Source organism: Mauremys reevesii, linkage group 1, assembly GCF_016161935.1.
Source record: "Mauremys reevesii isolate NIE-2019 linkage group 1, ASM1616193v1, whole genome shotgun sequence".
Taxonomy (NCBI): Eukaryota; Metazoa; Chordata; order Testudines; family Geoemydidae; genus Mauremys; species Mauremys reevesii.
The window spans coordinates 321,752,113-321,779,417 of NC_052623.1; the positions used below are offsets into that span (position 1 = coordinate 321,752,113).

Here is a 27,305-nt window from a genome sequence, read left to right on the forward strand (position 1 = left end):
AGGAGCTGTCAGTGGTTGTGGGTTCTCAGCATCCCCCCTGCTACAGCTGCCCTAGAGGTAGCTGTGTAGGGAAGAGGAAATAGCCTTTGCTAGACACTTCTCCTGGCTCAGGCAAAACCAGTCAAGTTCCCATCCTGCTCTCCTTGGGAGGGTCCCACAGCCCATCAGTGAAGCAGGAAATAGTACAGCCAGAACTTCTCTCTGTCACCTCTGATACACCTGGTCACCAATATGGATGCTGCTGAACAATTGCTCAGAGTACTCCTGGCTCATACCAGAGCTGTTCCTTAAACTGCTCGGAAAGCGAGGGAAGGCAATTGGGATACCTGTTCAGCTACACATACAAGTCGGGCTAATTCAGATAGGTCAATTTAAGAACCACGATGTGGCTCAGTGAAAACCCTTTGAAATCATGTACAAATACAACATTTCTTCTTCATACGGCTTAATTCAGTGCCTTACTGGCCACAGGTTGGACATCTCTGCTGTAGCTCCCCAAAGTAAAATTATAGTTCTACAGAGCTGGGACTTAAAACTGTAGTGAAATTGTGGGCAAGGAACCAGTGTTCCCTCTCTTTTTTTTTTCTCATGCTTGTGTGGAGTGAATTTTGTTATGTGCACCAATATGGAGTGATGTGTGACACATCACTCCATACTGGTACACATAACAAAATTCACATGGCGGGGGTGGGGCCGAGGGGTTTGGTGTGTAGGAAGGGGGGATCAGGGCTGGGGTAGAGGGTTGGGGTGCGGGGTGTGTGTGTGTGGGGGGGGAGCTCTGGGTTTGGGGGTGAGGGCTCTGGCGGGGCAGGGGGTGGGCTCTGGGATGGGGCCAGGGATGAGGGGCTCAGGGCTGGCGCAGAGAGTTGGGGTGTGTGTGTTGGGGGTGGGGGGAGAAAGGTGCAGGCTCTGGCTGGGGGTGCAGGCTCTGGGATGGGCTGGGGATGAAGAGTTTGGGGTGCAGGCTGCCCCGGGGCTATGGTGGGGAGAGAGGACTCCCCTAGGCTCTTTCCCAGCAGCAGCAGCACCTGGACTGGGGGGGATAGGAGCCTCTCCCCTGGCCGCGGCAGGTCCGAGTTGGGTCCAGGGGAGAAGCATCTCTCGCCTGAGCACCTGTACAGCGCTTAATAGGCTGATCCATGGCAGTGCAGCTTAGAGGGAACTTAAGCAGGGACCAGATATGTAGAGGCCTGGATTACATCAGCTCCTTAAAACTGAACCCAGGTAAGGCCAACATTCTGCTAGTTGAAAGAGGGAAAATGGGGTTCTAGCTAGCAGAGTGTCAGGCTGCTGTCAGCACCAGGCTCTGGTTGCTGTTGCATTAGTTATGTAATGATTACTTGAAAATCTTCATTAGGTTCCATTAAGGGAGCCTATCCTGCACCCCAAAATCTTATTACAGCTGCCATCATTCCAGCAAAGAACTGGGAAAGGAGGTCTAAACCACTCCGGAATGAACTCATGACTTTGCAACATGCATCAGTTGGTCTTTATTGCTAGTCTTTGCCCCCTGGAATTGAGCAGTCTTCCTTCCGTATTTTTTTTCTTCAGTGACTGCTGGCAAAAGTAGCAAGAAAGAGGATCTAACCAAGCTGCAGTACAGGGCTCTACTTTCAGAGTCTTCTTTCTTTTTCCCCATTTCTCAGTCCATTGTGCCTGGAGCCTGACCTACCGCTATAATTTAAAACTGAAATTAAGGAAAGATTATTCCAATCTGTGTGTTAAACTCTAACTGAACAGCACCAGACTAAATATTGTTGTAACACTAACTAAATATTATTGTTAATGTAGGATTGGCGGAACCAAGTTAAAACAGTATTGTTGCAACCATGGGTCTAAGCCCATGTCCCTATACATAAGCAAGAGCATTGGGTTTTTAAAATATAGTTTTGCTCTATTCTAGCTGGCTGGCTAAAGTTAAAATGAGTTTAGAAACCAATTGAAGCAGGGACTGTGTGTTTTAAACATAGTTTATTATGCATTAACTCATTTTTCAGTGCACTTCTCCTAAGGCCTCAAGCCAAGATTTTCAAAGTGACCGGTGATTTTGGGTACCTGAATTTTTGGATGCTCAGCTTTGTATTCCTTCTAAAAGAGCCTGGTTTTCAGAGGCTGAGCTCAGTACTTCCTTCAAAGTGTCTGAAGTTGAGCACCCAAATATCATTAATCACACTTCAGAATCTTGGCTTCAATTCCTATTTTTAAATGCAGGCAATTACCATATGGGATGTTAATGTGTTGTCTTGCTGGCTGGCAGTACCTTATTTCATACCAATTAAATGTGGTTTTGTAAAGTGGGGAGGCTCTGGAGAATGGCACTGCAGTGGAGAGCCTTTCTTCATTGATCATAGGCTTCCGTTTGGCCCAGGTGAGATGTGACACAGATGTTCATGTATACGGATGTTTGATAGCTCACAGCGTGTGAATTATTAGTCTCCATCCTGTTGTGGGTGTCTATATTTAGGAAAGGAATACTTAGCATAGATGGCAACTACTGCAGGCTGCTTCAGAGGCTGAGGATTGTGTTGTCAGGAAATTATCAGCCTTGTCCTCATCTGTAGTAGCCTCTCCAGAGTGAGGATGCTTGTGCTGTTACTGCCTTTTTGCTACCTGTTCTGTGGAGAATTAGATCACTTCAGTTTATCTTCCAGTGCTCTCAGCATCTTTCGCAACCCCATATTTGCTTAATAAGTGTACATTATGCACATTTGTTGGAGTTTCATAACTTGGGAAGAACAGCAATAAAACGAAATAGCAAACATGAGCTTCCACGGATTCTACACGATTAGTCACATTTCTCCCTCATGTTTCCCCACTTCATTTCCCTCTCACCTCATTGGGTGATTGTCTGGCAAACCTGGTGTTGGAGTAACATGGAAGATGACCTGAGCCTGAATTATTCATTCTGCTATGCATGAGGTTACCCAAGATAACACATTGATTGACAAGTGAGGGCTGGGGGAGGAATAAGTACATATGGCAAACCTCCTTTCTGGGGTCAGAGCGACGCTGAGCTGCACAATCTGAACTGTGTTTGCAGGCATGTGCACACTAAGCTTTAGTTTTATTTTTGGTTAGTGACAAAATTAAAAGCAACCTGGGATCACCCATTTGGCCTCAATATGCTCAGAACTTTTGTAGCTTTGCATTAAAATAATGATTATAATGAAATCTCATGCTTCAGGGCTTCAGCCAGTCATCTGTAGGGGATAGGAAGAAGTCCCTCCCCCCAACCCCCATTGATGCATAACTAGCTGATGTGGCTGCTGTTTATTTTTATTTTTTGTTATCCTCTGAAGCACTAGAGATTGGCCACAGCGAGAGACAGGACACCAGATGGAGGTGGGGACAGTGGAGGACTGATTCTAAGGTGGAACAGAGAAGCCTCTTTTTCAAATGCCTGGCTAATGTGTCTTGCTCACGCACTCGGGGTTATCCTGTTCACCAGATTTGGGATTGGGAAGGAATTTTCCCCCAGATCAGATTGGCTGTGACCTTGGAAGTTTTTCAACTTCCTCTACAGCAGGGATCGGCAACCTTTGTCATGCGGCTCACCCGGGTGAGCACCCTGTAAGGCCAGGCTGGTATATTTACCTGCCGCATCCGTAGGTTCAGTCGATCGCAGTTCCCACTGGCCGCAGTTCACTGCTCCAGGCCAATGGGGGCTGCGGGAAGCAGCGTGGGCCAAGGGATGTGCTGGCTGCCACTTCCCACAGCCCCCATTGGTCTGGAGCGGCGATCCTCGGGCAGTGGGAACCGTGATTGGTTGAACCTGCGGACATGGGAGGTAAACAAACTGGCCCGGCCCGCCAGGGTGCTTTACCCTGGTGAGCTGCATGCCAAAGGTTGCCGATCCTTGCTCTACAGCATGGGGTGTGGTTTGCCTGCTAAGATTATCTGTGTATATAGATAATTCCCTGCCATTGCAGGGGCCTTGGGCATTAGTGGGGCCTTGGTCTCTCCGTTCTCTTCCTGTGGTTCACAGTTCAGTTTCCTGAGGATTGAAATGTTTTGGTGTATCTAAAATCTTTGGGCTTAATATAGCAGTATCTGGGTGTAGATTAATGACTTGTCATGTACAAGAGGTCAGACTACATCTGATTGTGCCTTCTGGCCTTAAACTCTATAAAAGTATGAAGTTACCTTATGATAACTTTTTTGATTTTTATTTAACATTTCTCAAGAATTGAAACATCTACGTACAGTCCTTAATTCATGAAATAGTTGAATGAAGTTTGTTTTCAATGCTTTGAGAGGTGAAATGTTTCTGGAAACTTAAGAAATTCTTCTGAGGTTTCAGAAGCCAAGTGTTCCAAAACTTTTCTTGCTGATAATGGACATGAAGTCCTGTGGGAGATTGTTATTTTGAAAAATATTTATGGCTTTACTGCTGACACGAACATGGCTGTTAAAATATTTCAAGTGCTGATAGTGTAAAGTGGCCTTGACTGGAATTTTGGTAATCTTGAGTGAAAACACATGTTAAGTCCTTTGAGCTATCCTGCAAAGCTATGGCTGGTAGTGTAATGTTGTGCTTGGGAGGGGGGTTTTGTGCTAGCACTTTCCTGTATTATTTCCAACTTGAAACCCTTTGTACTATTTTGAAGGGAATGTGAGTTAAAAGGAGAGTTGAATGTACAAAAGATGGTCCTACAGTGTGTGTGTGTTCCCCACAATAGGACAATGTGGTATTTTGAGTGAAAGGTTGCAGCTGAATCTATAGTAGAACTGCAAATTTGTACTGATTTAATTGCAGTGTAAAACCTCATTATTATCCTGTGAAAAGCACCAGTGATGCCCTGAGTTCCTTGATAACATAAGAATCTGTTCATGGTAATGACCATTAACTCACTGACAGGGTGATAACGAGATTACAGGGTTCAGTTTCCTCCTCTTTATAAAAAATTGGTTAGTGCACATGCTACCTAGGCAATGAAACTCCAGTATATGTTGTAGAACAGCCAGAGAGGTTTGCACACTTCGTTTTTTGACAACCTAATCCCTATAGGACACTAGGTGTTTTCTGTTTCTCTCTCTACCTCCTCTTATACATCAATTGCATGAATGTTTTGCTAATACCCTGGAGTGATGCATTTGTGATTTGGTGCACTTCCCATTGTTTGGTTTCTGAAATGGTAATAGACTTGTAGAGACTCTGCTAGAGGCCACCCTTTTTTCATAACTTCCACATTTTTAATAGAGATTTTGCCTACAGAATGTCACTCATGCGGGTAATGGAGTAAAATAGCTTGTGTTAAAGTTAAAATAAGCCAGTTAGTCTCTACCATGGACCACCAATGACTTCTGATACTGTCACCCCAAATGGAGTAGCTCTGTGCACAGAGATCATGTACTCATGTATTTCATCAGACAGCTCTTGATAACATTATGAAAAGTTAAATTTTTGTGCAGGTTCTGAGTGATTTCAAGGAAATGGGGACCTGATGAAAACTCAGTGGAAAAAGCTTGTTTACATGCAGAGCTGGTACAACCTCTCAGAGGCATGTACTGATTCCCATAACAAAGCATATTGACAAAACACCTGAATGCTCTCAACAGTGATCCATGTCTTAAAGATCACTGATATAAGAAGTAATGAGATCACCATTTCAGTGCAGGAATATTTAGGTGATGTTCTTATCCTGAATATAAAAAATTTCAAGATATTGTTACCATTCTAACGGCTAAACGTTAGTAAGTGTGATGTCCAGACAACTGCATAATATTTCTATCGATGGTATTAGTGAGAACCTACACTGCAGTAGCAGAAGTACAATACTAACTCTCCTAAATGACCATTTAAAAAGCTGCTTTGTTTATGTAGCTTTTGTCGGCCTGCTTATACCTGATAGATCAGTTTTGTGTTAAAAGCTTATTTTGCTTTTCCTGATTCTGCTGTCCACCTGCAACAGTTTGTTGTTGCTTCTAAATAATTTGCCTTTAATCATAGAATAGAATATCAGGGTTGGAAGGGACCTCAGCAGGTCATCTACTCCAACCCCCTGTTCAAAGCAGGACCAATCCCCGTTTAGTGTCACTGCACCTTTTAATAAGCAACAAAGAGTCCTGTGGCACCTTATAGACTAACAGATGTATCGGAGCATAAGCTTTCGTGGGTGAATACCCACTTCGTCAGACGAGCTTATGCTCCGATACATCTGTTAGTCTATAAGGTGCCACAGGACTCTTTGTTGCATTTTACAGGTCCAGACTAACATGGCTACCGCTCTGATACTTGTACTTTTTAATATTATACACCCTATATATTGTCAACTTGTGACTCTAGGGTTACAATTGAAATATAGTCAAATACTATAGCCTTGAATTATGTGGCACATTAGACCTAAGTTATGCAGAAACCTCTTATCCTGCTCTCAACATCTACCCAACCATGTACATTCATGTATGTGGAAAGGCTGTACTGACTCAAGTGATGGCAGGAGGAGAGATGAGAGGAAAAGTAGTAACTGAAGGAGGCAGGAGGCTGTCATCTGGGGCTGTTAAGCTGAAAAGAAGCCGAGCTTTTCAGATAGACTTTAGCAGTCAGTTATTCCTACTGAACAACAGAGAGAATACCAGTGCGACACACGTATCCCTTATGCAAAATACACGTATTGCAATTTATTTGTGTGTGACAGCCACCATCTTACCCAATGTTGGAGTTGAAGTGGAGCCTCCATGGCTAAAATCACAGGTATGTCTACACAGCATTTTGGAGTAAGTCTCCCAGTCTGGCTCGGCAGCCTTGGGCTAGCAGGGCTTGCACTGGTGCTGTAACAGCAGCTGTATAGACAGCACTTGAAGTTGTAGCTCGGGTTGGAACTCAGCCTCTAAAGCCTCCTGCCTCCCACCAACCCCGTGCTTCAGAGCCCAAGTCACAACTTTGTCTACACAGCTATTTTTTTAGCACTAGCATGAGCCCGGCTAGACCAAGTCTGTTGACCTAGGCTTGGATGCTTGCTCCAAAGTGCTGTGTAGACCAGGGGTTCTAAAACTGGGGGTCGGGACCCCTCAGGGGGTCATGAGGTTATTACATGGGGGGTTGTGAGCTGTCAGCCTCCACCCCAAACCCCACTTTGCCACCAGCATTTATAATGGTGTTAAATATATTAAAAAGTGTTTTTAATTTATAAGGGGGGGGGTCACACTCAGAAGCTTGTTATGTGAAAGGGGTCACCAGTACAAAAGTTTGAGAGCCACTGGTGTAGACATACTGCATAAATATCTATAGCTTGAGCTAAAGAACCAGGCTCTGTAACTTGGGCTGTAAAAGACCTATATGCTCTTTAGATGGGGCACAGAGGGAGATACTACACACTGATTAGTGAGTTGTACATGCAACATGTAATTTACCATTGCACTCCCTGAGATCCCAAATGTGACCTACCTTAGGGTCGGAGCAAAGAAAAATCAAGTCATTCAGAAAAGCTCCAAAAAGAGAGGAAGGGGAAGGATGGGGAGTGCCGGTGACTGTGGTGTGCTCCACCTTCTTTAGGAGCCTAGGGGACCTCATCATGACAACTCTGTGGTTTAGGTGGGGGACATGCACATTATGTGTCATGCTTTCTTCTAAAACCAGTGGAGATACCTTTTTTATTTCTTTTTTTTTTTTTAAGTGAATTGATGCTTGTAGATAAACTTTAAGGCCAAAGAATTTGAAGCTGACTAGTAATAGACCCCAGTAAACTGCGGATGGTTATTGTGAAGTGTCTGCAGTGGCTCACAACTGAGTGTGCCTACCTCAGACAGTGTGACAGTTACATGCTTGCAAAACCAGTACATTTAAAAAAAATGACTCTTGATTTAGGAGGCTTCAATTTTGGGGTGCCAAGATTTGACACTACTTAAAGTATCCACCCCCTGAAAATCAGGCCTCTTTAAGGTGTCCCAAAATCACCAGGGCGTAAATATTCCAAAGTATTTAGTGTATATTTGTTTTGTTAGATACATTCATTTACCTGTTGTCTCTGTGGTTGCTAAATCAGAAATTATTTAGATCCCAAACCAAAAATAATTCTCAATAATACATATTTAGGAATGGGTAAATTTCCAAACAAATGCTTAATAAACTAAAAATTCTCACCATACTTTTATTGCTGATATGAGATATATTTGCAGTCATTTACCCTCCTGAGATGTAAACTCACCTAAATCATGAAACTAGTGGGTGATTTTCTTTGTACACAAACTCACATGCTTGTTTTAGTTTTCTTGGTGTGTATCACAATGGAGCCTTTCACATATCTGAAGGTATTTAAAGGTGGTGGTAGTTCTACCCTTCCTTTAAATAAAAAGTCCATATTAAAACATAAGTACTTTCTCACATAGAGGTCCCTACTTGAGTTTGCAAAACTGGTCTGTGAGGACCTTTCTTTCCCCCAACCTTGGATCCCTGCTCTAATGTGAATTTGGCCCCAAAAGTCTTCTTAATCTTCTAACTTTTAACCTTATATTCCACTTTCTGCTGCAGCTGACCCTGGTGGAGTGCATCACTTCAAATATTAGTTGTTCATGTCCCACCGCGACTTGCTCTCCCAGGTATATCTTGGTATTGCTGAAACTCAACGTTTATAAAATTGCATCATTCCAAAATGTTAGACTTTCAACTTAGGGTATGTCTGTACTACCCGCCGGCTCGGCGGGTAGTGTTTGATGCATCAGGGATCGATTTATCGCGTCTCGTATGGACGCGACAAATCGATCCGCTAATCGATGCCCATACTCCACCTTGGCAGGAGGAGTAAGCGGAGTCGACAGGGGAGCTGTGGCAGTCGACTTGCCACCGTTTGGATGGCCAGGTAAGTTGAACTAATAGTTGAAGTTGGGTATCCTAGTTCGAACACCCCCCCGCCCCGCTAGTGTAGCCCAGGCCTTAGAAAACAGCTCCTGGGTTCAAAGTAATTACATCTTCTACACTTGTACTGCTGTTCCCCAGCCATTTTTTGTGCTCATGTAATCATGGTTTCCTGTATTCTTTAAAAAAAAAAAAAAAAAAAAAGTGTTCTCTCTTCTGTTGCTGTGTGTGAAACATGCACACAAACAGAAGAGGAACTGATGAAACTGACTACACACAATATATTGCCAAATGCACAAATGCTTTTCTAATATTACTGTTCCCCTGCAGGACTGTGCAACTCAATCTGATGGAACAATTTTATTTTTCATTCTTAATTAAATAAAATGGAAAATGGGTAATACAAAAAAGACCAAGATAGATTAGATTTCTGGCCACTGGGAATCTTTATTTAGACCTGTGTTTAGCCTTTTGCTATTCTAATCTCAGAATACCAGCAGAAGATCATTTTTATCTTCCTTGTTTTTATGAAAACATTTGACAGTTTCGCAGAGAAGTCCTCTGGAAGGTCCTTGTTACTATGGCATTCCAGCAAAGATGATTAATTTGATAAAAGTTTTTTATGATGAATCTGCTCGCTGCATCAGGACAAAGAGCAGAGACACAGAAGGGTTTAAAATAATCCCTGCTGTAAGGCCAAGTTGTGTACAATCTCCATTTCTCTTCTGCATTGTTATAGATTTTGTGATGAGAACTGTTACCGAGGACACTGGTATTGTTTGAGCAAGAGAGAAGCTGAGACATTTAGATTTTACATATGATAGTCATATTGGGTACCAGTTTGGATGGAATGAAAAGACTCTTTATGAGCATAAAAACAGAAGCTGCTAAAATGGGACTTTGTATCAGCATGCAGAAGACCAAGACCACAAAGGCAGAAGAAAATACTGTCAGTGTCGGCAGATGTGTGATTGATGGCAAAAAATACAAAAGAATTGATGACTTTGTCTGTCTCGAAAGTACAATATCTGATAATGACCAGCTTACTAAAGAAGCAAAGGAAAGAATTGGTAAAACCAGTAGATCATTTTTCCATTTGTGAAATATCTGGAAATTTAAGATGATACATCTAAACACTTATAATGAGATTGTACAATGCTATTGTCCTTCCAACACTATTAAGTGCCTCAGAAATGTGGCAGATGGTGGAAACACAAAACAGTAAGGTGAATGCATTCCACCAGCATTGTTTAAGAAGAATCTTGAGAATTTATTGGAGAGGTCATGTAACTAGTGTGGAAGCATTGTGCCACATGGGTCAGTAGACTGCAAACTTAATAATTAGACCGAAACAGCGACCGTGATTTGGCCATGTCACCCGGCAACCCCATGGCAGACACCCAAAGTATATCTAAGGCTTCCACCTGGAGAAAAGAGAAGGCATGGATGGCAAACAATGACATACTGCAAGATGATCAAAAAGCATGCTGTCATCATGAAGACAGCTTATGATAGAATCAAACATCTTGCTATGGAGAGAGAGAGAGCAGTGGGAAAAATGAGTTGTCTCATGTGCCACCAGGCATGGAGGTTCTAAGTAAGTTAGCTTTCTGAGATGTTTCTTCAGCAAAAGTGGCATACCAATTTATAGACAGAAGTTTTTAGGCTTTTCAAAAAGGTAAAAGTTGAAAAATTGTGTGTAAAATCAATAACATGCTATGTAAAAACTGCCATCCCACATCAGTTTAGTGGTCAATCTGCTCTTGTGTCCTGTCATTGATAGCAGCTGGTATCAGATTTTTCACAAAGGTGCCTGCAGCAGTAGGCATTTACTAGTGCCTATTGGAAGTTGGCTTATCCCTGAAGCATGAGGGGTTATAGCCTTTTAACTTTTTTTAACTTGATTTTTAATCCTTGCTATTGTAACTTGGTATGTGCTTGTTAGCTATATGAATATCCAATCCTTTCCCCAGACATGGTGAGTTATTGGCCTTGATTATATCTTGTGGCAATGAGTTGGCTAATTGTGCTCTGTATAAAATGTATTTCCTTTTATTAGCTTATGCATGCTGACTTCCCGTTTCAGTGTATGTATCCTTGCTCTTCTATTTTGTGAGATGGTGAGAAGTTCCCAATCAATATTGTTTGTTATTGAATACTCCTTTCTCATCCTCCCTCTTATTCAGCCCTCTTTAAAGCAAACAGTCCCATTCTTTTCAATTTCTTCATATGGAAGCTTTCCGTAGCAGCATTGTTTCTGTTTGATTAATAATTAATTATAAATAACAATTTCCAGAGCCAATATCATTATTCATTTAGAACTGGAAAGCAGCTTTTCCAGAACTGCAGTCTAAATGTTTGTCTGGTGACTAAAATTAGTAATTGTTAAACCTTTAGCCTCAAGGCAACTTGGTTGCTGTCAAGAGTTCTTAAAAAGCGTGCAACCAGATAAGAGCACTGTGAGTACAGCCATGAATACTGTGTAGTTTGTCTGTTTCAGTTTCTTCTGTGATCTGAGTAAGAATTTGATCCTTGGGCAGTGCTTGAATGAGAGACGAAATGGTCTCTGAGCCAGGAGCGCGCACACGCACAATTGCACTGCACACACAATTTTTCCCCTGGGGAAAATGAGATGGGGGGGCTTGGGAGAAGAGGGGGAGAGAACAAACCCAAAATGGTAGATGTTAGGCCACTTATTACACCACTGGAAGGTGCACAATGCTACAGTGATGCGGGTAGTATAAGAACCTATAGAGAAGAACCTATAGTGAATAGAACAATATAGAATTGGCACAACTTGAATAAGGCACTATAAAGTCCATTTTTAAAAATATGTAAGGAAAAGCCTGTTGAGGTCCTTTCACTTTTTGTTAAGAGTATTGAACTAGTTTGATTTGTTTTCCTCTAGGTTTTTTTAAATCTGCCAGTTGCAGTTATCTTTCTCTTAATAGTTTTATTGTTATTGCTAATTACTACTGTTTTTATACAAAGATTTCACAGTGCTTAAACACCCTGTCCTTCCTCAGTCAAAGTCTACTGTCTGCGTTTGTGTAGGTACTTACGACCTTATCACTATTGTGTCTAAACATCTCCCAAGTATGTGTTTTTAAAAAAAAAAAGAAGAAAGAAATGACCTCTCCAGCTCCTTTCCCCATCAGTATGAGGAACAGCATGATTTTATAGGATTCTTAGTTCCTGAGTTCTTATAGGTTTGATTGTGTGTATGAAGAAATTGAGGGAAGTCACCTCTGAAGAAATGAGTATTACACTTCAGTGGTTGGTTCTATAGCCATTCTTCTCCCTTGCAAGACGAGAGTTCCATAGTCTATGGCCCGTTCCTGTGAAAGTTGTCTCCTGTTCTTATGAGCCTTCCCTTATTGGTAGGCTTAAATATGGATTGTCTAACTCCCTTTCAAGTCAATGAAAATGATTTCGCTCTGGAATAAGTCTGGTATATAGCTCCAAGTCTGCCCTCTCCTGAGAAGTATAGATGTGAGGTTGCCAACTGCTCTGAGTTTCAAGGGTCTTTGAAACTTCTCAGTATTTTATCACTACATGATTGCTTTAGTGAGCTGACCAGGGCCACATTGGGCATTCCAGATATGGGTTCTCGTCCCTTGATATCATGCCAAACCAGCTTCCTCTGACACTGTCTAGTTTCTCTACATCTCATTACTCCCTACAGATTGTTGTGGGTTTTTTTTTTTCTTGTTAGGCAGTCTACATTCCACAGCATGCAACCTTCCATAACTGAAACTTGTTGGAGAAAAGCTAAATCTGTAATAAAAGTATATTTTTATCATCCCCATAAACAGCATGTCACTTCAAGCTGTCAGCTGAATAGCTTTCTCAAGTCGCTTTCACTATTGATACCAAATTTTCACTGCTTTCTTCCCCCCCCCCGCCCCAGTAATATTCCAGAGTAACTTCAATGGGATCTTTTAGAAGTTGAAAATATTGAAACCTGCTAAATCTAAAAGACCCGTTTCTATAAACTACAGGCTAATTCCAAAGGTTATTTTACTCATGCAGATTTCCACTAACTGGACTGGATGTTTTCCTGAATAAGAACTGAATAAAAATGTAAGGACTTTGGGACATGGGATGATGTATGGAAGACGGCAACCATCTATTGCTATGCTGTCTGTGTTCTACAATACAACTGCCTTTTTGTCTATTTTTGCTTCCTAGGATAAAGATAAAATTTGATACTTTGTTTTGAATTAGTAATATTAAAGTTATTGCTTCTCTTTTGGCAAAGCGGAGGCATTCCTGCATGTACAGGAAAAAAGTTGAGGATGGATTAGGTATTTTTGGATGCTGGCTAATCTAATCCAGCTGCCCTTTTTTGTTTATGAATTGGGAGATCAGTGAAGGAGAATATACAATTTCAGGAGGATGAGGAAGAGAATTCCTAAAGGAGATACAAATTAGATTTGTTAATATTTTCTTAGTATATCAAGAGATGGATAATTCTACTGCTGTATCTCTTATTCTGTAATACAAAACATTTGTCTCCCTACTGGTGTATCAGTGATTATTTATCAATTTGGTATGTGTATCTGAAAAAACCCAGGGGATAATTCTGTCCTGGTTAACTATCTGTGTACCAATCCTTACATGTACAGTGGCTGTTTGCTTAAATTGTAGATATGATCATCAACCTGTTTGTAAATTACCTGTATGGCAAAAGGTGAATTTAAGGCAAGGGGTAAGAAAGCTTGTGCAGAACACTGTTGCTGAAAAGCACGCAGACTTTGCTCAGAAATAGATGTCCCATAGCCCCTAGCAACGGCACATTAGGGTAGAGATTATGGGCTGTCTGCCTGTACATGGAAACTGATGACCACTCTAGTAGAAGCTGAGATAGTGAAGCAAGAGCTTAGAGAAACTGTATGGGGCTGTGCATCCTGTTTTACCATGCCATAGACTAGGGCTAATGCCAGGAAGGAAGAACGGTTCAGTGGTTAGGACAACGGCCTAAGATGTGGGAGACCCAGGTTCAGTTTCTTGCTGTGCTATGGACTTTCTGTGTAATCCCGGGCAAATCTCTGTGCTTCAGATACAGAAGACCAGGGTGGGGTAGGTGAGTAACCCTGTATGTCACCTCAATTAAAACAAAAGTGAGGAGAGAACCCTGGGCTCAAGGGAGCAGAGTATGTGGGGAATGCTTATGGCGAGATGGGGTAAGGATGGTCCTTGGTGGCTGGGTTACTTTAGAGCCCAGACTTACAAGCAGATCTGCAGGCCTGTGAAGAGGAGCACATGCTATGAAGCTGAATTTTTATGGGCCCTGAACAGCGATAAAACAAATCATTGTATGTTGTGTATTTTTGTTAGGGAAGAAAATGATCACCATTTAAAATGGTTTGCTTCTGCTATTCTATCCTTTCCACTAACTGAATCTAGGAGAAACAGGTGCAACATCTTATGTTAGAAACATTGGTGGCAACTACACAATTGACTTTGCTATAATTAAAAGATGGGAAAAATCCAATCGAGAGATCATATAAAAAATGACCTTATGCCATAATATGCACATCTTGTTTTACAGTGCTCTGAACTCTTTGTTGGTAGTGTCATTTATTTAATATACCAAGGTAAATCTAATTTCCAAATCAAATTAAAACTGTTAGTAAAACCCACACGCTGCTGTCAGCTCCAGAGACGTTTTTAAGGTCTCACCAAAAGTTAAAGCTTGATGGAAACTTAACTATGGGCCCATTATTAACACCAGCATGATGGAAGCGAAGAAGTTGTACAGCTGATATCTGCTTATTGCCCTCCTCTTTTGCTTTTTACCTTTTAAAATCATTGTGTTTTTTTTCAACCTCCCAGCAGAAGAGGGAGGATATGGGAAGGTCTGTAAGTTAGAGCACAGGATGGGACCCAGCGGGTTTTATTTCTGCCTGTATCAGGTTGAACTGTGGAACCTCAATGTCTGAATTTAAAAAGGGAACAAAACCTACCTTCCACGGAACGGTGACAGGCTGAATTAAGTGAGGCTGCACCACATGTTGATATACAGCACCTTAGGTGGAAGGATAAGTGCTATTAATCAAAAGTATCGTGAAAAGCTTTCTTTAAAGAAAATGGTGCTTGACAGCTAAAAGCTACATTGTCCATGTAAGCCCACTAGTGGTTTCCAGCTCGTGGAGCTCTGGTCTGAGCCTCTAGGGAACCCTGCCAAAAGGACTACAAATAAAGTGGCCACCTAAGCCCTCTGACCCCATTCCCAGCATGCTTGGAGTCAGGGGTGAGGGCAGAAGAAACTAGAAACCCCTCCTGGAGCGAATTCGGGAAGCTTTTGCCTGGGTGATTGAAATGAGAAGTCCACTGGGCCAGTGACAAGCCAGGGCTGTTCAGCCCCAGTAAGTTAACAGGAGAACAGCCAGACAGAGTGTTTTTTGAGTTTGAAGCTGGGAAAGAGAGGAGGAGTCCCTGCTAAATTCCCCATTCCTCAAATGGAGTTGCACCGCTCTGAGGCTCTGGTTGCAGAGATCAGACAGCTCCAGCACTGTAGTGACCAGATTCCAAAGAGAAGGGAGACGATCCGGCACTGGCTATTAAGAGCCACCAAAGGATTCTAGACAAGGGAACAGCAAGCCTGGTTGGAGTCGGAAGAGGACCCTTCCCCTCTCAGGGGTGAAGAAAAAGTAAAGTGACTTATTTGAGCCATCCAACACCACAGCAGTGCAACACTCCATCTCAGGGCATGCAACCTCTGTTTTCCACCTGCCTTGGCATGGTGCCAGGGAGGGAGCTGGGATTTGGAGAAGTTTGGGTGTGGTTGGAAGTGAAGAAATTGACTTCCTTCCTTCCTCACATACCTAATGTCCTTTTCCCAGCAAAGTCATTCCCTCTGTTACACTGTTGTCTTTTGATGTAGCAGGTGGCATTCCTTTGCTGGTGTTTGTTTTACTGTATTGTCCCATGTCCTAGGCATTTACACTCCTGGGTATATAGTAGTGTTGTCATTGATTTTTCTGAAAGGACAGCACTCCTGCCTGTCCGGCACCCTGAGGAGTCACTTTAAGTGGAGGCACCGAAGCACAAAGGGGTATGGGGGGGGGGGGAACAACCACCCAGGAGCTAACCCATGTGAGTTGAGAGGAGAAGCGGCTTCAAATATTGGTGATGATGAGCCGTCTGGGAGGCAAAGAAGGCTTTTAGGTCTTGTCATAGTGAATCATATCAGGGTTGGAAGGGACCTCAGGAGGTCATCTAGTCCAACCCCCTGCTCAAAGCAGGACTAATCCCCAGACAGATTTTTGCCTCAGATCCCTAAATAGCCCCCTCAAGAATTGAACTCACAACCCTGGGTTTAGCAGGCCAATGCTCAAACCACTGAGCTATCCCTCCCCAAAGCATGTCTTATTTCTTTGTGTCATTTGACAGTAAATGGGTTAAACATCTTATGATCAACTGACTTTTGAAGGCTTGCGTCATAACTAAAGGTGGAGCTCTCTTGGGAGCAGGGGCGGCTCTAGGCATTTTGCCGCCCCAAGCACGGAGGGTCCTGCAGAGGGTCCGCCGAAGCCGCGGGACCAGCGGACCCTCCACAGGCACGCCACTGAAGGCAGCCTGCCTGCCGCCCTTGCGGCGCCGGCAGAGCGCCCCCCGCGGCTTGTCGCCCCAAGCACACGCTTGGCATGCTGGGGCCTGGAGCCGCCCCTGCTTGGGAGGCAAAGACCATTAGGTATATAGGGCACTCTACTCTAATGCTAAAAAACCTGCCTTTTTGGGTTTTTTAAACTTTTATGGTGAGTCGTAAGAATTATTATAAAATGACATTTTGAAATGCAGCTTCTTGATAAGAGACAAGAATTCTGAACAATTTCCAGATTCCTTATGAAAAAACTACTTCAGGCTATTTTCAAGGACCAGACCTCACCACACAAATTGAAAATTTCCATTAACTAAGAGGTAAACATTATACTTAAAGCAGACTTGTGTTTTGGTTAAATATTATAAGAAATCCTGAATATCTGCCATGATTTGCCTTTTCCACATCCCCTAGAAAAGCACTAATCATTGAAGATGTACAGACCTTCAAAGGCAAAAGGCATATTTTAAAATGAATTATCTAGGCAAAACTAAATTGTGTGTGTGTGTGTGTGTGTGTGTGTGTGTGTGAGAGAGTGAGAGAGAGAGAGAGATTTTTTTCAAAATACTGGCACATAAAAAATTCTAGTAGTATTGCCAACCTGAGCAGTTAATAATAATGAATCAGGCCCAAATCATGAATTGGACTTTAAACATCATGAGATTTAAAAAAATGTAATAAGCTATTTTTACAGTCCTTTTTTTTTTTAAAGCCTTTTAGAGTTAATGTTTGCAAACTTTTCTCCGGAACTATGAGGGCTAGAAACTTTTAACATGAGAGTATCAGCTTTTAATTTATCATCTGACTGCAGGAGCTGGGGAGACTCAAACTTGTGAATTATTAACACAGAGCCACTGCTGTATAGCTGCCCTTCTGGGCCAATCCATAAGACATTAGCTGGGGCTGACTTCCAAAATTTGAGATAATCCCAGTTAAGCTAGGATTGTTGTCCGAGGGAAGTAGATATTACATATATATTTTATTACATATCTAGGGTCCATAACCCTAGATTTAGCACTATTTTAGTATGATTATTTTTCTCTTATTAATAGAATACGAGATAGTTTTAATAATGAGCACATCAGAATTCATTATTCTAAATCTATTCCCAAATGTGCTATTTCTAGGTTTATAATCTGTTCTCAGTGGGCTGGTAAAGGCCTAATACAAATAATGATGCAAAAACTAAGAACAGATTATTCTTGGGAGAGAGAGAGAGAGAGAGAAATGAAACTGGAATAATAACAGACTTCCAAGTAAGATCTGGCCTCCTGACCGCAGGTCTATGAATAAGTGGGTACAAACTGAGTCTTTTTTTATTTCACATTAGGAACTTACATTAGCAACTATTCCAGAAGAGAAGACTGAAAATGCTATTAAATACAATGCCTGGCAGCATTAATTTACCATTTTTTGATCACTACAGGTCAACTCTAAACATGCCATTCTCTTCCTTGAAATGAGCTGAAAACCACATACTGCTTAAGTGGTTCTGTATAAAATATTTATGCATTTAGTGTTCATCACACATTAGTCATTGGAAAACTATGTTCTGTTTAATGTCTACTATTGAAACATCAATGCAATCACTTGGTCTTATAAGTAAGTGCAGCAAATTATTGATTTTTTTATATATATATAAATACTCCTGCATAATTGTCAGTCTCTGTAATATGTTCAGGTCTTGTGTGTATTGTGATCGAAGTACAGTTTCCTCTAAAATTAAACATCTAATTCATAAGTGGTTGATGTGGAAAGAAAAAACAGTTCGCTGTTTCATTAGACAAAACACAAACTGTGGAAGTCTGATCTTTTTGCTAAATTGTGCCCTTGGTAAGGTGGAGATTTTAGAGGCAAAAAGACAAATGATTTTTTGTCTACTTAGGTTCAGTAAACCGATTTTACACTAGTAATGTAGGGAACATGCAAAATGAGTACCTTCTTTTAACATGCTTGTTAATTAACTAAAATTTATATCTTAGGATACCTTTTGTGGGGACACCTTTTGCTTTTTTGAAAATAGTATGATTCTGGGCAGCATCTAAAATGTGTTCTTTATTCCATTTTGACCTCTCATTAGCACCTGCTGGAGGATAGGCTTTTTACCTAAAACTCACTAACTACATAAGCTCTCAGTATCCGTCTTGTGTCTTTCACATCACATATCTACCATTGTGTGTTTTGCCTATGCAAAACTATACTTCCCTTCTCTGCTGTCCTACTAACAAGAATACTGAACACTTGGGAGAATAGTTTGTCAAGTGATTTCATGATCAGTGGGAGAGATGCTGTGTTTCTTAAGGGAGGGAATAGACAAAAGCTGACACATCTCTTCTAAAGCTAATCTAATTAAATGTTTTTTTAAAATTGCTTGACCAGGCATAATTGGCTTGAGGGAGCATAGTCCCCCAAGAGCATATACAAGTATGCCACCTTCATTATTTGTTGACATTCATTACATTAAACAGGGAAAAAAATTATTGATCTGTTGCATTCACCTCTCTCTGCAGAATGAGAAGAGTCTACTGTGACAGGCGGAGAAATCTAGAAGTACTTAGATGCAGTTTGTGAGGATGCAATACTGAAGGAAACTTGTCTAATTAAGCTTTTCCCCTCCATCAGATTAAAAATCCATGTTCTGCTGAAAGAGGGAACAAAAAGTTGTAGCTACTTGTAAGAGGTTGAAATTACTCAAAGTAAACACTTTGGTGCTTTCTATCCAAGTACTTTCTAGTTTAATGAAACTATTTATTTCATGCCTGGAGGCCTTTAGAATTAACCTGTGTTGGAATGGTGTGAATTGTTTCATCAAGAAGACAAAAGAGGAAAACATAAAATCATTGCTGATAAAGTTTACAGATGACACACAAATTGAGCAAGTGATAAATAATTAAGAGTCACTGATTCAGGCACTGAATTAAGTCACTGATTCAGGCACTCTGGATCTCTTATTAAACTGGGCATAAGAAAACAATATGCGTTTTAATATGACTAAATGTAAATGTATACATCTAGGAATAAAGAACGTAGGCCATACTTACACAATGGAGGACTCTATCCTGGGAAGCAGTGACTGAAAAAGATTTGGGGGTTGTGGTGAATGATCAGCTGAACATGAGCTCCCAATGTGACACTGTGCCCAAAAGAGTTGATGCAATCTGGGGATGCATAAACAGAGGAATCTCTAGTAGGACTAGAGAGGTCATTTTACCTCTGTCTTTGGCATAGGTGTGGCTGCGGCTGAAATACTATGTCTGGGTGTTGTGCCTACAGTTCAAGAAGGATTTTGATAAATTGGAGAGTGGTCAGAGAAGAGCCATGAGAATGATTAAAGGATTAGAAAACATGCATTATAATGATTGAGCTCTTTGAGTCTATTTATTTATCTTAAAGAGAAGGTTAAGGGGTGACTTGATTAGTCTACAAGTATCTACATGGGAAACAGGTATTTAATAATGGGGTCTTCAGTCTAGCCGAGAAGGTATAACACAATCTAATGGCTGGAAGTTGAAACTAGACACAGACTGAAATAAGGCATACATTTTTAACTGTAAGAGTAATTAACCATTGGAACAAGATCATGGTGGATTCATCATCACTGATTAGAAAAAACATCCAATCTTGATTGTTTTTAAAATCTCTAGGAATTATTTTGGGGTGGTTCTATGGCTTGTGTTTTATATAGGAGTCAGGCTAGATGATCACAGTGGTCCCTTCTGGCCTTGGAATCTGTGAATCTATAAGATCAGAGCTGATTGTAGCATTTTGAGGTGGACCTACAAAACATGCCTCCTCCTAACACAACCCCAAATTCTACTGCTTCATCCCCTGTAATCTTACAGGACAGTCAGTGAGGAGGCGCTGATTCATGTAACCTGTTTAATTTATTTTGTATAAGTATGTGGTATACAGCTGAGGAAGGGATGGAATTTTTGGCTGTAGAAGTGGCGCCCAGTTACTTGTGATGTTGTTTAAAATGTCTAGCTAACAGTTACACAATTGTTTCGAGGGACAGCTCCCAAATAAGATGGTAACTAGGGGACCACTGTAATAGTTTATGAATTACAGAAATACCAGGTTATTTTGTCTCCCCTTCTCCTCCTGTACCCTAAATCACTTAAATACAGAATCCAGAGCAGCCAGAAATATTAATATACAGCAAATGCAAAAAAAAATTCATTCCTTTGACTTCTAAACGAGAGGTATCAAAGTATGTCTGACAAGGTAACATAGTAAAAATAATGGAGCAGAAACTCATTTAATTAAAAGCAGCAGAGTGTCCTGTGGCACCTTATAGACTAACAGACGTATGGGAGCATGAGCTTTCGTGGGTGAATACCCACTTCATCGGATGCATTTAATTAACACAGCTAAAAGGTGTCTTTTCTAGTGTATTTCCTCCTTCCAAGTCTACATCGTTCTTTATTTGATGCTCATATAGTTCTTGTCATTGTAGTTATCTGTCATTCTAGATCTCCATTTGCCCACTCTCTTCTATTTTCTGTCTTTATGCTCTCCTGTCTCCTTTCAAAGAGCAGCATTTTATCTTGAATAGCGCATTGCCATGAGCCAGCCAAACAGTCCACATTCCTTTCAGGATACCAGTATAGTAGTGCCCCAGTCAGGTAATTGTTCTTCATAATTTTATTCTTAAAGCAAAACAAAGTGAATTTACACAAATGCAGAATGACTTGTAATGTGCAAACCTGTAGAACTAGCAGTTCAAAAATGCCAGACCCCATCCTACATGTTACTGCCCTCTCAAGTGTTATGCCTGTTGCTATTGAATGTATAAGTACTCGGGATAACATGGTGAATATCTGACTCTTCTATCATGTTAGCTTATAGCTTTTACATTTGCCATATTAGGAAATGCTCTTTGGTGGAGTGTGACCCTAATCTTCTCTCAGTGACTGTGTTATGTTGACTGATGTTGAAGTGGATATGGTTATCCAAATTGGCGCTATTAATAATAATGCTTAGTACTTTACATCTTTAAAGTGGCTTAAAAATATTAACTTGCCATTAACCTTCAAATAGCTCCCCTGAGGTAGGTCAGAACTGTTCTCCTATACAGTGCCAAGTACACTCATCACTGAACTAATATAATAAAAATTTGATGATAAAATGGACCGACATTAAGTGGCTTGCTCAAGACCATGATAGAACTCCAATTTCTTTCTTAGATTGAAAATGCTTTGAGGCAGGGATATAATAGCAGGACTGTGTGTCTAGCACGAGTCCCAATTTTTGACTGGGTCCTCTAGGCCTATTTAAAAAAAAAAAATACAGACTCCCACCCAGACAGTAGTCCCAGTCTGTGCTGAGTCTACTAGACGCTGCTGCCTGTCATAAAATCACATTTACAAACACCTCTGTCTTAAAGAATCCAAACAAACTGCATGTAGATAGACGTCAAGGTACTTAGTCCATTCATTCCCTTGTTTGGCATTATGCAATTATCAATAACTGTTTCCTGATTCTACAATCTGTTCTAGAAATGTCTGCCTCTGTATAACCATATTCTTTACTACTTGCCTTTAACTGTGCTGTTGTGTAGTGTTGAATAGTGGCCTCTTTTCACTTCAGAGGTGCGTGATCATACAGAATGTTGTTCAGAAAGCAATTTGGGAATCTTTCAGGCTTTCTGGCAGTAGACATACATAAAGTCACTATCATTATTTTTGTCTGGCCTTTAGAGGCAGCAACAAATTCATGTACCTCCAATCACCACCACCCTGTTGTAATAGTTTTTGAATGGAGACACCCTTTCCAAAGGGAGGAAGTGGATGAGAAGCTCTAGTGTAGTGTAACAAACCATGCTGACCCTCTGCCACATGGGTGGCCAACCTGCGCCTGAGAAGGAGCCAGACTTAACCTATGTACATTGCCAAAGAGCCACAGTAATATATCAACAGCCCCCCATCAGCTCCCCTCCGCCTGCCAGCAGCCCTGCTGATGAGCGCCTCTCCTCCTTCCCCATGCCTCCTGCAGGGAGGAGCAGGAACCTTGGGGGAAGGGGTGGAGTGGGGGCAGGACCTTTGGCAGAGCCAGGGTTGAACAGTGAGCATCCTCTGGCACATTGGAGAGTTGGCACCTGTAGCTCCAGCCCCGGAGTTGGTGCCTGTGCAAGGAGCTGCATACTAAACTTCTGAAGATCCTCATGTGGCTCTGGAGCCATAGGTTGGCCACCCCTGCCCTACCCTAATATATATATGGCATAGGACTCAGTAGGGCTGATTCCACCTATGTACATAAAGGCAAATATTTCTCTATATTTGAAATAAACTGCGTTTTGGTCAAGTGCATAGAACACACTTAGGAATTTTATTCAAGTGCAATGAATGCTGCAGTTACATTTCTGAGATGGACCTTTTTCCCCTTTCTCTCCAATCTCTTTCACGCTGCCTTCTAGTTTCTTTGTTTCTGATTTTAGCTTTTTTGTAGGGAAGTGGTGGCCCATTAAATTGCAGGGTTTTTTTTTAAAGCTAAACCAAAGTATAACAGGACTGATATAGTAGGTCAAATAATGTTTAAATGGCCTGTGGTTTTATAATACATTTCAAATGACTTTAATTGTTCACTGCTTTCAGAATGTAAACTGACCCGTGTCTTGTTAATTTTCAGCATCTATGGGAGATCTTATCTTCCTAGATGCTTTCTCTCCTGTCAAAGTATTTTATGCAATGCATACTATCACATGAAGGGATAGTTCTGCTTAACAGCTCAGATTTCCCTGCTTTTATAGCAGAAATGAGCAAGTGTTTCTCCTATTAAGTTAATACCATATATTAAGACAATGGGCAAATTAGTGTTCTTTGTTCATTTTGTGGCAAGAAGTTTTGTGAAGATCAGCTTGCCCTGTCTGTGAGGGCTCTCAGAGTTTATCCATAAAGCCTGAATAAACATAATTTGTGCAGGAGAACTATGTGGAGATTAAGGACATGGGGACAGATTCCATACTTGAGCCTATGGGTAGGGCATGGAGCTGTGCAGAACCTCCATGACTGCTACTAGGGTGGAGTAAAGGCTACAGCTTAATATGAGAATTTGAGCCCATTTGATCTATGTAATTGCAGAACCACTCTCTGGCTACCCCCTGCATTGCCCTTACCTGCTTCCCAGAGCGATCACACAGCACAGCTGTGCCCTGTCTACCAGCTGCAGAGTCAGTCTTTCAGTCCACTATTCCTGTGAGTAGCCAAACTAAAGTGCTTAGTCTGCATTGGGGGGACGGGAGACTTCACTTTTAAATGCATACATCTCGTATGTACATAGACATCAGCAGTAGCATACTCTCCTTATTCTCCATGTCAGATTTGACATGAAAATGGAAAAGAAAATAGTTTAAGAATACTGTCTTGCATTGTATGTTTTACCACTGTCAAATGTTCTGTATAGTTTTCCATTTCCTACATATCTTTTCCATCTTAGCAGCATTTTATTTCCCCCTCCTACCTGTACTTTTATGGTGCTTAAGACACATATCTTTCACTTCTTTGTGTATCAGCATCACTGGTGGTCTAATACAATCTAGAGTAGTTTAGTTTAATGTCTGTATATAGTGGCTGGAAAGCAAAGCTTGTTTCCAGCAATCAGTGTAAGCTTACTTACTAGTTGGTCACAGCTGCTGTATACCTGATTAATATTCCTTGCTCAAATAGTGACTTCACTTGCAGTTCCAGGTCATAATTTATTTGCTTCTAAACATGGAGAGGGAGGGAGAGAGAGAGAGAGAGTGTGTGAGAGAGAATTGATGATCCTGGAAACTTTGCATTTTATAATGATCAAGCAACATTGCTTTGTTTAAACAATCTATAAAATACATGGATGTGTTTTTGGTAACTTCCAGTTTCCGAAGAAAGCTTTTATCTTATTTCAACTGTTGGTGTGTAATAAAGTTTGTGTAGGCTACGAGGTAATTGCCTGGATGGGTTTATTTGGAGCTAGATAATTTCATGGGTTTTTTTCACTCTATTACTGAATAGGAGACATAAGAATGAGAGAGACAGTAGTACTGAAATGCTTTAACATACAGTTCTTAGCTTTTCTTGTCCCTCTCTTTCTCCCCCTTCCCGCCCCCCCCCCCAGGCATCAGCACATTGTCTGAATAAATTTAGATGGCCCACAGACTTTTGTTCTTATTTTTTGTAATATTTTGACAGATAATCAGTGTTTAAGCATTTTTTTTGTATGAGGGGGTCAGACAATAATTGCTTAATGATGGTAGACACTGAGATGCAAAAAGTTAAAGCATTATAACCATTAAAACACAAATTGTCAATATCACATGTCAAAATATACCAAGTAAATATCCTTAAATCAAACTCCAACAAGTTCTCAGGAGGCATTTTTCTTGCATTGTCTATCCGTACATTTCTGTAATTATTGATGGAAATATTTTTGTCATTGGTTTGTGTATGTATTGTGAAATCAGTCTTTACCAACGTGTACCAGTTAAAAATCCAGTCCTTCTAAGCCTATTTATCGACAGTTGCATTATGAAAGGTACCTGGGTCCAGCAGTTATTTTCTGACAGTTTGACCAAACATGTTTTTTCCTAGAAATACTGTACCCAGTAATAATAATGGAAAGCGTCTTTTGAATACCCTTTTCCACTTGAGTACGTGATTGATCTTTATCATTCATGTGACTAGAAAGATGGAACTATAAATTTTATACCAAGATGATTGTATGCATTTGTCTTAAAACTGTTATGTGGTGTCACTATACTTGGTACTGTCGTATAATGCACCAGCCTTTCAATTCAGGGGGCGTATGTTTAAATCCTAGTTGACTCAGAAAAGGGGATTGTTTTAGTATTCACATAGTGGATGAAAATATAAATAAAAGAAACACTTTACTGCAACCATTTCTGTTTAGGAGAGGCCCTGACTTAGCAAATGGCTGTTACAGACTAGGCTTTGAAATGCTTTTGTTATAGCCATCAGGCAGGATGGAGTGAGGTAAATCTGGTTTAGTCTAACCACACAATGCCTGTCCAATATAACTTATTTTGGGGGACTCATAACTGCCTTCTTAAATAAGCACATCTCAGCCTCCTAATACTAAAATCTAGATAATAGACTCTCAGAGCTGAACTGTGCAACCATTATGCACACTAATGAGTGCTCACGCAAGAGACTAAGGGCCTAGCTACACTGCCCTGCAGTTCGGACTATGGGGGTGTGAATAGCCATGTACACCAAAGTGCTGCACTGAAATTCCCCTGTGTGGATGCCGTGGGTGTGAATTCAAATGTTCCTAGTTTGCATTAATATAATCCTGTTTGAAGAAGACTACTTTAACATGAACTAGGAGCCATTTATTTCCCCCCACTGCATCCACATAGGGAGTTACAGCGCAACACTTTGGTGTGCACTGCTATTCACACCCCCATAGCCTGCACAGCAGGGTAATGTAGACAGACCCTGAGGGTAAATACACACTATAGCTTATGTCCATGTAAGTTATGTTGCTCAGGGATATGAATAAGCCACCCCCGAGTGACATAAATTACACCTACCTAAGTGCTGATCACCAGCAGGAGTAAGGTTTGAACAAACCAGTCCACACTGAGGGGCAGCAACTGGAGGAATCCTGAAAAAGATTCAGTGTGATCAAACCAGGAGTTGCAGAAAACTTTATACATTATACTGAATTTTAGCATTTCTGATGCCATAACTTGCTGAATTGCGAATTGCCTGCCTTGTGTGGGCCAAAATTCATTTGAGTAGGTCAGATTTGTTCGTAAGGAGAGTTGCAGTTGAAAAGCAGGCCAGGGAGACTAGAACCAGAACTACTTTTCATTTGTTTTATTTGACTTCCAATTAAAGAACTTTGATTAAAAACATCCTAGCCTTTACAGGAAGTTGGCTCAGATTATAGAGCAACACTAGAAACGCCACAACTAAGGCTATGAGTAGCTTTCTGTTATATACCTGAGATTATAACAGTTTCTAAAAAAGCAGGTTTTGAAGTCACTCCATGTATAACACTTTTTTTTTAAAGGTAAATATTGCCTAGGGCTACTGTAGATTATTCCGTACTCTTATGAATGCTAAACAGTTGCAACATGAAATACAATTTAAACCTCAGAAATATGTTTTTAACCATTTCTTTGAGGTAAACGGATATAAAAATTGTGAAATTCTCTGTGGATAGAACTTCACATTTGATCTTTGATCCATGTGGTTGGGGGTGGGGTGTCCTTCTCTTCCTTCCTTCCTCCTAATAGTTCTGTGTTCTTATGCATTTCTCACTACTGTGGTATCTTGTGTTTTGTGGGGAGGGGGGAGGCGGGGGGAGACAAAAGCCACACTTAGGTTAATGTGAAGACAAATATATTCAATCTTATAGGGTGATGCCTTTCCCTTTAGACATGTATGCCAAGGAAATATTAAATGAACATACTGATTTGGAAGTTTGATCCATGTTCTGGATTATTACAGTAATAATTTCATTTTACGGATGAGGCAGAAAGACAAATTTGACAGCTTTTGAAACACCCAAAAAACTGTTGTTTATCTGCCTGAGAAACTATTGAGCACCCATATGGCAGAGTGAAAAGTCAACATGTTAATTCCTTGAGCAATACAGTCCTTAGCAAAAGGCTATGTTGTGTTCAACAACCAATGTTTATCTTCCATCTACTTGTTGTTTGATGAAACAAAACCATCAGGGATGCAGTTTTACTTGTTCTGCCACTTCCTATATATTTCCCTTTTTGCTTACTGTCTCTCATACACATTCTACTATTGTTCAGAACTTGTTTGTGGTGAATCTGCTGATAAGTCTCTTGTGCACAAAAGAGGAATATTTGATTTGCATTGTTATTTCTAACTTGAGTCAGTGTCCAGTATCTCTAGTGCGCGATTGCCCCTCCTCCTCTGGCGGCCCAACATA

The 27,305-nt window shown here is 41.0% G+C and overlaps 1 protein-coding gene across 9 annotated transcripts in view; it reads left to right on the forward strand.

Moving 5' to 3' along the window:
- PLXNB2 (plexin B2) overlaps positions 1 to 27,305 on the forward strand; it is a 334,226-nt gene that overhangs the window by 118,638 nt on the left and 188,283 nt on the right. The window contains exon 1 of one of the 9 annotated variants that reach the window (XM_039511955.1): positions 23,498 to 23,593. The exons of the other annotated variants lie outside the window; for them this stretch is intronic. The gene's annotated coding sequence lies outside the window, so the exon portion shown is untranslated. Of the gene's footprint in view, positions 1 to 23,497; positions 23,594 to 27,305 lie in introns of those variants that run through there. 9 annotated transcript variants of the gene reach the window in all.